Below are 9,571 nucleotides of genomic sequence, written 5' to 3'. Positions count from 1 at the left end.
TGAGCCTGCACTCTAGAGCCCGTGAGCCACAACCACTGAAGCCCGCACGCCTGGAGCCTGTGCTCCACAACAAGAGAAGCTGCCGCAATGAGAAGCCCGCACACCACAATGAAGAGTAGCCCCTGCTCACCGCAACTAGAGAAAGCCCGTATGCCACAATGAAAACCCAAAGCAGCCAATAAATAAATTAAATAAGAAATAAAAATAAATATTGAAAAAAATCGATAAAGTCTGGAAACATAAGTAAATATACATGATGTCATCAAGGACATCTTCAATCTATAAAAGATATATTTTGTGGACTCACTGTAGTACTGACTTCTGTCAGAAAAGGACTGTGGAAGAGTGAAATAGACAGAAAAAAAGTTCCATGAGTGCTCAGATCAGCTCCCCCACCTCTGTTATCTCCATCTTTCACCTTCCAATTCCTTCAACTCGGTAAATTCTAGAAAACTGATACTAATGAAAGTGATTGCTGTCCATAGAAATGTGCCTGTGTCAGATAGGGTGCAACTGATTATTGCCTTGACCCTACATCTATTTTGCATCTGTTTCTCAGTTGATCTCAGAATTCCTTATTCTCTATGTCTAGGCTCTTTGAGTGCTCCTTGGAACCACTTGTAACATTGTACTGGTCCCTTTGTTAACTGAGTTGAATAAAACGTCTGACGTGTTCATTTTAGATACCTGTACGAATCTCATGGTTACCCAAGAAAAGTATAGGTCATAAAATTAATTTACACCCATGTTTACTAAATGATTAGCCTCACTTTTGTAAACCATAGAAATCACGATTCTCAGATCCTTATATGAGAAGAACGAGAATGTTTTGAATAATCTGTATTTTGATGGAGGACCACACAGTGGAGTTTGAAAGGCTTTATTTAGATTATGTGTGTACTTAACATATGTTAATTAATAAAACTGAATAGTTTTAAAAGTGTTAAGAAAAAAAATGAAGCTGCCTCTCGGCGGCTTTTCTAAAAATCGTTTTAACACTTCTAGGGTTATTGTGAAGATGAGATGAGTTAACGCGTACATGATCTTTAGAGCAGTGCTCGGCACACAGGAAGCACCAAGTGTTTGTGATTATTTTCATTTTCTAGTTCACAGCACTCGGTACTCTGTGATATAATTGTTCATGTCTGCCTGCCTCTACAGTGTAAGGTCCATTAGGATAGGAACCGCAGCACAGAGAACAGGAAAAAGCAGAAGCCAAGAAAGAACACAGTAGGGACTTCCCTGGTGGCTCAGTGGTTAAGACTCTGCACTCCCAATGCAGGGGGCCCAGGTTCGAGTCCTGGTCAGGGAACCAGATCCCACATGTGTGCCACAACTAAGAGTTCACATGCCACAGCTTAGGAGCCTGTGTGCTGCAACCCGGTGCAAGCAAATAAACACTTTTAAAAAAAAGAAGAACATGGTAGACAGTCAGCAGATTAGTTGAATAGTGTAACAGAGTTTGGCAATTTTCCTTTTGTAAGGGACCAGACAGTTAGTAATGTAGACTTTGCTGGTCAAAAGTTCTGCTTCCAGCTACTTAATTCTGCTGTGCTGGTGGGGAAGCAGCACAGACATTACGTGAATGAATGCGGGTGGCTGTTACAATGACACTTTATGGACACTGAAACTTGAATTTAGTATAGTTTTCACACGACGTGAAGTATTATTTGTCTGTTGATTTTCCCAACCATTTAAACACGTAAAAACCATTCTTAGCTTGAGGGCCGTACCAAAAACGTAGTGGGTTGGATTTGGCCCCAGGCCATGGTTTGCTGACCCCCTGAATTAGATGCTGGGTCCAACAAGGGCAAGACTTTTGTCTTCTTATAACCTTTAATCTAGTCCTTCTCATGGAATAGATGCTCAAATATTTGTGGAATTAAGTAACACACAGATATAGGCAAAGGGAGGCATTTTAGGAGAGTAACCTGCTGAATCGTTTCAGAAAGATTCAATCTGTGGTTTTGACAGGAGGACGGCGGGCTTGGGCAGGGCTGTCCTGTGGGCAGGGTGGGAGGGACTGGTCCCAAATATGTCCGTCTCGTCCGTGTCATAATCACTCTCGACTGAAATCTTCAGTGACGCTCGTAATATTATACTCGCCTGTAAACTGCCTTAAATCCTTTTCAGACCAATATGGAATTATAAATATGTCTGGATAGTCTATGCTGATCAGAAAATGTGACCTGAATCATATTACAAGATACCTTCTCCAGACAGGCTAGAAAAACCATTGGACCATATTATATTGACACCAGTCAGTTTCATAGAGCTGAATCAGGAATTTTCCAGAATTAGGAAACTGGCATTTCAGTGTCTAAAAACACAGAAGCTCAGAATTTGATCCACCCACGAAGTTAAAAACGCCCCAGCTGGAGCCTACGGATGCTGCCGTCTTGGCCTCCTGTGGTTCATGCCTCCCTCCACCTTTCCCTCCCTCCTTCTCCCCCTCCCCCCGGATTGTCTCACAGACCAACAAAAGCATTTGCCTCCAGCCCAGTGAACCCGCTCCTCCCTGAAGTTCATGGTCTGTGAACACAGTAATTGAAGTTATCCGCACAAAGGTATGGCCGTATTTTTGCTTAGGGGTTCACAACCCCATTTCTTTTTTGGTGCCTCTGATTTCATTTAGGGCTCAGGCAAATGTTAATGTGGAAGGTGAACTTTCAAACAGGAATCCCATAAAGAACAGCATTTCTCAGTGCAGGGCTGTGACCAAACGCATTAGAAGAACAGCTGTGTCAGGAGAATCTCGCTGGAACACAAAGGAAACCTGAACAGAAATGGGAAAAGAGCTCAAGTTTTAAAGGCATATTTATTTTTTTTAATTAATTTTAAAAAAATTGAGGTATAGTGGATTAGAATGTGAATATGATGTGATTTACAAGGTATATAGCAGTGATTCAGTTGTATGTATATATGTGTGTGTGTATATATATATACATATTCTTTTTCAGATTAGGCTATAATAAGATATTGAATATAGTTCCCTGTGCTTTACAGTAGGTCCTTGTTTTTCTATTTTACATACAGTAATGTGTATATGTTAATCCCAAATTCCCAATTTTTCCCTCCCCCACTTCCCCTTTGGTAACTGTAAGTTTGTTTTCTGTCTGTGAGTCTGTTTCTGTTTTGTAAATAAGTTCATTTGTATCATTTGTTTTTGGATTCCACATATAAGTGATCTCATATGGTATTTGTCTTCCTCTATAAAGACACATTTGAAATGACAGAATGCTTAAACACCTGTATGGTTTTAAAAAGAACATAGAGTCGTAGAGCGAGTCCCAGCTCCTGGGATTTTATAAGTAAGGAAGGAGGTCCAGGCATCACAGTGACTGTCCAGAGCCCCGTTGTCAGGCCAGGCCTTCAGCCAAGCTTTCTTCTTGCAATTGACTTTGGCTCTTTGCATAGAGGATGCAGGCAGGGAAAGGAAGGGGGCCTTTCTTTCATCTAAGATGAATTATCACATATTGATTTGCAGCTTTAAAGAATTTGGGGTACAACTTCTTTCTGGGAAAGAGATCACCCATGATACCACAGCTTAGCGATAACCACAGTGATGCTTGTTTCTGAGATGGGGTGAGGAGCTTACGGTCCTTCCTTTTCCTTTGTGCAACTTACCACGCATGTAAAATAATGTTTGCGGGGGGGGGGGGGGCAGTGCCGAATTGTCGCTTTCCTGTACACCTGCAGTTATTCCAAAATAAGTTTAAAATGTGTAGAGAAGCCTGTGGTTATTTCAACAAATATTCCAGCCAACTGATTATTTTCCCAGACCTCTGGAATTCTCTGATTTCTACCCGCGTGACATTGCGGAGAAACTTCCTGTTTTCTCTTTTCGTTTATGTCCTTGATTCAAACGCTCGGATTCAACTTCAAACTTTATCCCCCTTCTGCAAATATGTGGTCACCTCGGGACTTCATCAATTACCTTATACACGTGGACTAATGGCTTGTGATTACTGAGCTGAAGAATGACATATGTGGTCATAGAAAATCACCCCCATCTAGTGAAGGTTTACATGAGATCTCGGTGGCTGCAGATACGAACATTCCTCACTTAGAACTGAACTGTGCAGAGAATTAAGTACAATTAAGGAGAATTCTTGCTTCTAATGGAGGAGGCTTCGTTTTTTCAGATGTAAGTCAGGTTCGTGTTTTTAAATGGCTGTCGCAAAACAGAAATGGGGCTTTTGAACCCAAGTAGCTTGCTCTCTGCTGCCACAGATGGGGAGGAAGATTTTGGGGAAGGAAAGAAGATTTATGCTTTTATTTTTTAACGTACTTTACTTTTTAGAGCAGTTTTAGGTTCAGAGGCTTTTTTTCTTCGTTTGTTTCCCCATTGACTTCCTCTTTTCTTCTTTCCCTCTCCACCAAGCATTAGAAATGAACGTTTATTATGTCCTGTTTCCTGAACGCAGCTTCACGTGCTGAAGTTTGGATTTCTTTGAGTTACTATAAACTCTGGTTGCTGGTTACTAAGTGTTTGAATTCTGCAGCTTACTTTTAAAAGATCTATACTGCAATCAGATGTTATTTTTTTCCTCCCATAAAACCCTTGACTGATTCAACAACCCCTCTTGCCCCCATAACTTAAAGTTAGTGGCTTTCAAACTTCTAAAACTTTAAACAAAATTTTTTTGGACTTTTCAGGCCCCCTACTTAAGAAGTTTAAAATTGCAGCCCAGTACACACATATGCACGTAAGTGAAATAAAAGTTCCACAAAACAATGCTTTCCTTCACTATTTGGTCTTACAATGCTCTTTTCTGTCCTCTTCCAATCCACATCCTCTAAAGTGGGTTTTGACCTGGAGTTTGAAAACCATGGTCTGAAAGGCTGAGTGTAAGCCTGTGGGACTGGGGCCCCCCAGTGACCATTCACACACATTTGCACTGGAAACATGCAGGAAATGAAACTTTATTTTATTATTTTCTCTTTCTCTTTCTTTTCTCCTTCTTTCCTTCCTTCTTCTTTCTTTCTTTTTCTTCTCTTTCTTTCTTTCTTTCTTTCTTTCTTTTCTTTCTTTTTCTTTCTCTCTCTCTTTCTTTTTCTCTCTTTCTTTCCTTCCCTCCCTCCCTCCCTCTTCCTTTCCTTCTTTTTTTGCCACAACGCATGGCTTGTGGGATCTTAGTTCCCTGACCAGGGATTGAACCTGGATCATCAGCAATGAGAGCTCGGAGTCCTAACCACTGGAATGCCAGGGAATTCCCCACAGCATATTTTAGACACCTGGTTCTTGCCAAAAATTGGTGATGTTACAAAGATCAATTGAAAGGGAGAAAGAAAAAAAAATGTTTCAGGAAAAAAAAATCAGGATTTCATAAGAGACAAATTTTCAGTGCCAGTTTTTCAGTGAAATAGAGGGCACATCACCACAAGGTCTGGACTGGTCTGTCTGGACTCAAAAGATTTTAGTAAAATATTGTGATTATGCCTGAATGCACCAAATTCACTCATTGTGTTGTCATTTTTGGTGCCTAGAACAAAAATGCCTTTTTGAATCTACACAGTGTCTTGGGGTTGAATTTTTTTTTAATTATTTTTAAAATTTTTTATTTTTTTGGCCATGCCGCACGGTATGTAGGATCTCAGTTCCCCAACCAGGGACTGAACCCGTGCCCCCTGCAGTGGAAGTGCAGAGTCCTAACCACTGGACTGCCAGGGACCTCCCGAATATTTGTGATTAGAAGTTTGTACATCTTAAGACCTCAACACATTTTGTCAGCTTTTTCTCAGAAATGCAGATGATGCAGGCTGGCCAGCTTCACAGGGCATGCAATGAGCTACGGGTCTGTGGGCACGTTGATGGGGAAATGATGAGTGAGTGGCTACAGCAGCTGTAATTGAGACAGGAAGACAAGAGCACAGCCATTTTGGAAAAGGACCAGGGAACAGCCTTGTACAAAACAGGCTTTGGAAGCTAAAGAACAAAGGTCTTGGGGGCCTGAGTCCCAGACACAAAAACCAGGCTCACAGAAACAAAGGATTAACTTTATCTCTGTTACACTCACGAGTATACCTAGTAGCCACAAGACAAGAAGCTCAACTATACATTTTAACCTTATCGGTTCCGGTGTTTTCTTGCAGAAAATTCTCATGCATTTCTTTTTTTTTTAGTTTTTAAAACATTTTTAAAATTTTATTTATTTATTCATTTATTGGCTGAGTTGGGTCTTTGTTGCTGCACGCAGGCTTTCTCTAGTTGTGGCGAGCAGGGGCTACTCTTTGTTGCAGTGCGCAGGCTTCTCTCGGTGGCTTCTCTAGCTGCGGAGCACGGGCTCTAGGCTTGTGGGCTTTAGTAGTTGCAGTACGTGGGCTCAGTAGTTGTGGCTCGCAGGCTCTAGAGCACAGGCTCAGTAGTTGTGGCACACAGGCTTAGTTGCTCCGAGGCATGTGAGATCTTCCTGGACCAGGGCTTGAACCCGTGTGCCCTGCATTAGGGGCGGATTCTCAACTACTGCGTCACCAGGGAAGTCCCTCACGCATTTCTTTCCCCTCACAGAAGGCCTTCCTGTTCCTGACAGCCACCAGGGAGCCACCTGAAGCTGATCAAAGAAGTTTGACGATTTCTATCAATAAAAATGATCAGTGATCAGGAGACAAACCTTCCCTTTTAGAAGAAACTTTCCCCACTGGGGGAGCTGGCACTTTTTATCCCGACCCCCTGCCTTCTCCCTTGCACATAAGCTATCTCTTCTCATTAAAAACCTTTGCTTGCCTTAAGTCTTGTGGAAGCGATATTCATTTCCACAGTTTTGCTGTCCAAGCATCTGGAAAGGGCCTGGTAATATGACACTCACTCTTGGGAGAGGCCTCAGAGGATAAACCCAGTGTCTCCATCCTGCGGACAAAACAGGTCCAGAGAGCTGCAGTCGCCAGAGAAAATGAGAGCACGGACTTGGATGCTGGTTTGGGCCTTAGGCCCATGTCTCTTCCCTTCCTGGGTAATGTGGGCTGGCATTCGTTCACGTCTCTGAACACTGTAGCCACAGCGGACACGGCAGAAAGTCCTGAGGACCCATCTTGTGGCAAGTCCACTACCGTCAGGACATCTCATGATAGGCGTTTTCTGAATGATTTTGAAAGAAAAACTGGGGGACTGTTGCCTTATATTTAGGACTTGAGGCAGAATGGAAAATCACAAATCACAGGAAAGGGCCTTCTAGCATCCTCAGTCCAAATGAGGGTGTTAAGGGCCTGTCCAAAGCAGTTGACCAACACTAGTTTCTAGTCAGAAACCACATCTCAACTGTCATGCCAAAGCTCGTTCTGCAAACAAGGATGGAAGAAAGCAGAACTGGAGCTCTGATTTCCCTTCCCGTGCTTTCCAGTACAGTAAGAAATTATGCATCTTTGACTAGGTTTCGTGTTCTTAACACTCAAACTTTGGTGACATGATTATGCAAATGGCTTCTCTGACATTCACTGAAATATTTCCACTTGAGATGAGAAAAGAGCAAGAAAATTCATTTAGTGAATAAAACGTTTCACCTTGACCCTGTTGAGGAACATTTTCCAAAGTATGCCCCACACGTGGTGGCCTTTAGAAGACTGGGATTTGAGATCAGAGACTTGGGTTCACCTGCCAGCCACGTTCCTCCCTGATTGATGTGAAGGGTTTTTTAGTTTCTGGGAAAGACTAGTTTTAATTAGCATACTGTTTATATTGAAATGAAGTTTCAGTGAAACTTCAAACCATTTCTCTTTAGGTAAATAGCCTCAGAAATTTTTGCATGTTTCACTTTAACTCTGCAAATGCACTAAGTGGTAAATGAATGAATGAACATACGAGGGTAGGTCAAAAATTATTCGCACTCCGGTTGTATTAAAACTTCTGTAAATTCTACAGCCAGTGCAGACAATTTTTGACTCACCCTGGTAGAAAAAAATGTCTTTGGGTCTTTTTTTTTTTTTTTTTTTTTAAGCTCTTTATTGGAATATAATTGCCTTACACTTGTGCCAGTTTTTGCTGTACAACAAAGTGAATCAGCTGTATTTATACATATATCCTCATATCCCCTCCCTCCCGAGACTCCCCCCACCACCCTCCCCATCCCAGGCCTCCAAGGCATCACCTATCATCAAGCTGATCTCCCTGTGTATGCAGCAGCCTCCCACCAGCTATCTATTTTAAGGTCTTTGGTTTTGATTGATCCTTAAATGCTTACAGATATAGAAAGTGATATACATAAACTACTATCCAAACCTGGGAGAACTTGGATTTGAAGAGCTCCAAAGGGACTAGGAGGCAGTTAATTCTGGTGCCCATTCTGAGTGGCAGCAACAATGCTCAGTCATATACAAGCCCTGCGGTCTTGGCTACACCTCTGCTCTCTCTGGGCCTCAGTGTCTTCCATTGTAAAGTGACTTCTGTTGCCTAGATCAAGTTTCTCACACTTTGACCACTAGCCACAGCAAGAAATTAATTGTTCATCATGACCTAGCACATGTCTACTTATACCTGAAACAAATTCATGAAGCAATGCTTATCCTTCATTTGTGCAATGCACTCTATTTCCTGCTGTCTTTTCTCTTAATTTATATTTATTATGTATCTATTAGTTTATGAAATGCCATGCCACCTCCTTTGGTCATTTTACAGGATTCCCTCTGAGCAGTTCAGGGGGCTCACTAGTGAGAAATACTTCTTTTAAGAACTTCAGAGGGACTTGCCCCGTGGCACAGTGGTTAAGAATCCACCTGCCAATGCAGGGGACATGGGTTGGAGCCCTGGTCTGGAAAGATCCCACATGCTGTGGAGCAACTAAGACTGCATGCCACAACTACCGAGCCCGTGTGCTGCCACAACTACTGAGCCCGTGTGCTGCAACAACTGAAGCCTGCATACCTAGAGCTCGTGCTCCGTAACAAGAGAAGCCACCGCAATGAGAATCTCATGTACTGCAACAGAGTAGCCACCACAACTAGAGAAAAGCCTGTGTGCAGCAACAAAGACCCAATGCAGCCAATAAATAAATAAATAAAATAAAAATATGTCCAGCAAAACTGTCCTTCAAAATGGAGAGGTAAAGAACAGAGAAACAGAAAAGAGAAATTAAGAGGCTGCCATGTCTCACTATGTAGGAAATAGTAAGAGAGTGACAGTGCTGATTTTCCTCAGTGGATCCCTACCTAAGTTGTAAACGGAGACTTAACTAGCCTCTTAATTTATCTTTTCCTGTAATAAAACTCATGACATTTCCTGACCAGCCTCCTACACCTTTAAGTGGAGAGTTGGCCTGGTTAGTACTGAAAACATTTTTTCCTGGTATTAACGTAGAAGAAACATCAAACATCAGCTATTTTCTGTGGGCCGTGCTGCAGTATTTACACAGCTCTGGCTGATCCTGTGTCCTTCAAGAGTTGGAAAGCTCGGGGCGACTTAAGTTCTTATGACTTGAAATATGCCAGGGCAGACAGGCAGTCTGTAAGCAAAACCAAGAAGCACCCAATTAAACACTTTGTTTGCACAGATGCAAAGGCATGGAAATTTATACGGCAAGATCTGAATTCCAAAGTTTGTTGTTTTTAATTACACACCCAACCAAATGCATAAAATTCC

At 42.1% G+C, this 9,571-nt stretch overlaps 1 non-coding gene across 1 annotated transcript; it reads left to right on the top strand.

Annotated features, from left to right (window-relative positions):
- Positions 1-1,239: 1,239 nt before the first annotated feature.
- On the top strand, positions 1,240-1,312 carry TRNAG-CCC (transfer RNA glycine (anticodon CCC)). Its single transcript has one exon. It is a non-coding gene; the product is annotated as a tRNA-Gly (tRNA).
- Positions 1,313-9,571: the final 8,259 nt, after the last annotated feature.

The sequence above is a fragment of the Hippopotamus amphibius genome, chromosome 10 (assembly GCF_030028045.1).
Source record: "Hippopotamus amphibius kiboko isolate mHipAmp2 chromosome 10, mHipAmp2.hap2, whole genome shotgun sequence".
In the NCBI taxonomy this organism is placed as follows: Eukaryota; Metazoa; Chordata; class Mammalia; order Artiodactyla; family Hippopotamidae; genus Hippopotamus; species Hippopotamus amphibius.
This window is presented reverse-complemented; position numbering and strand designations above follow the sequence as displayed.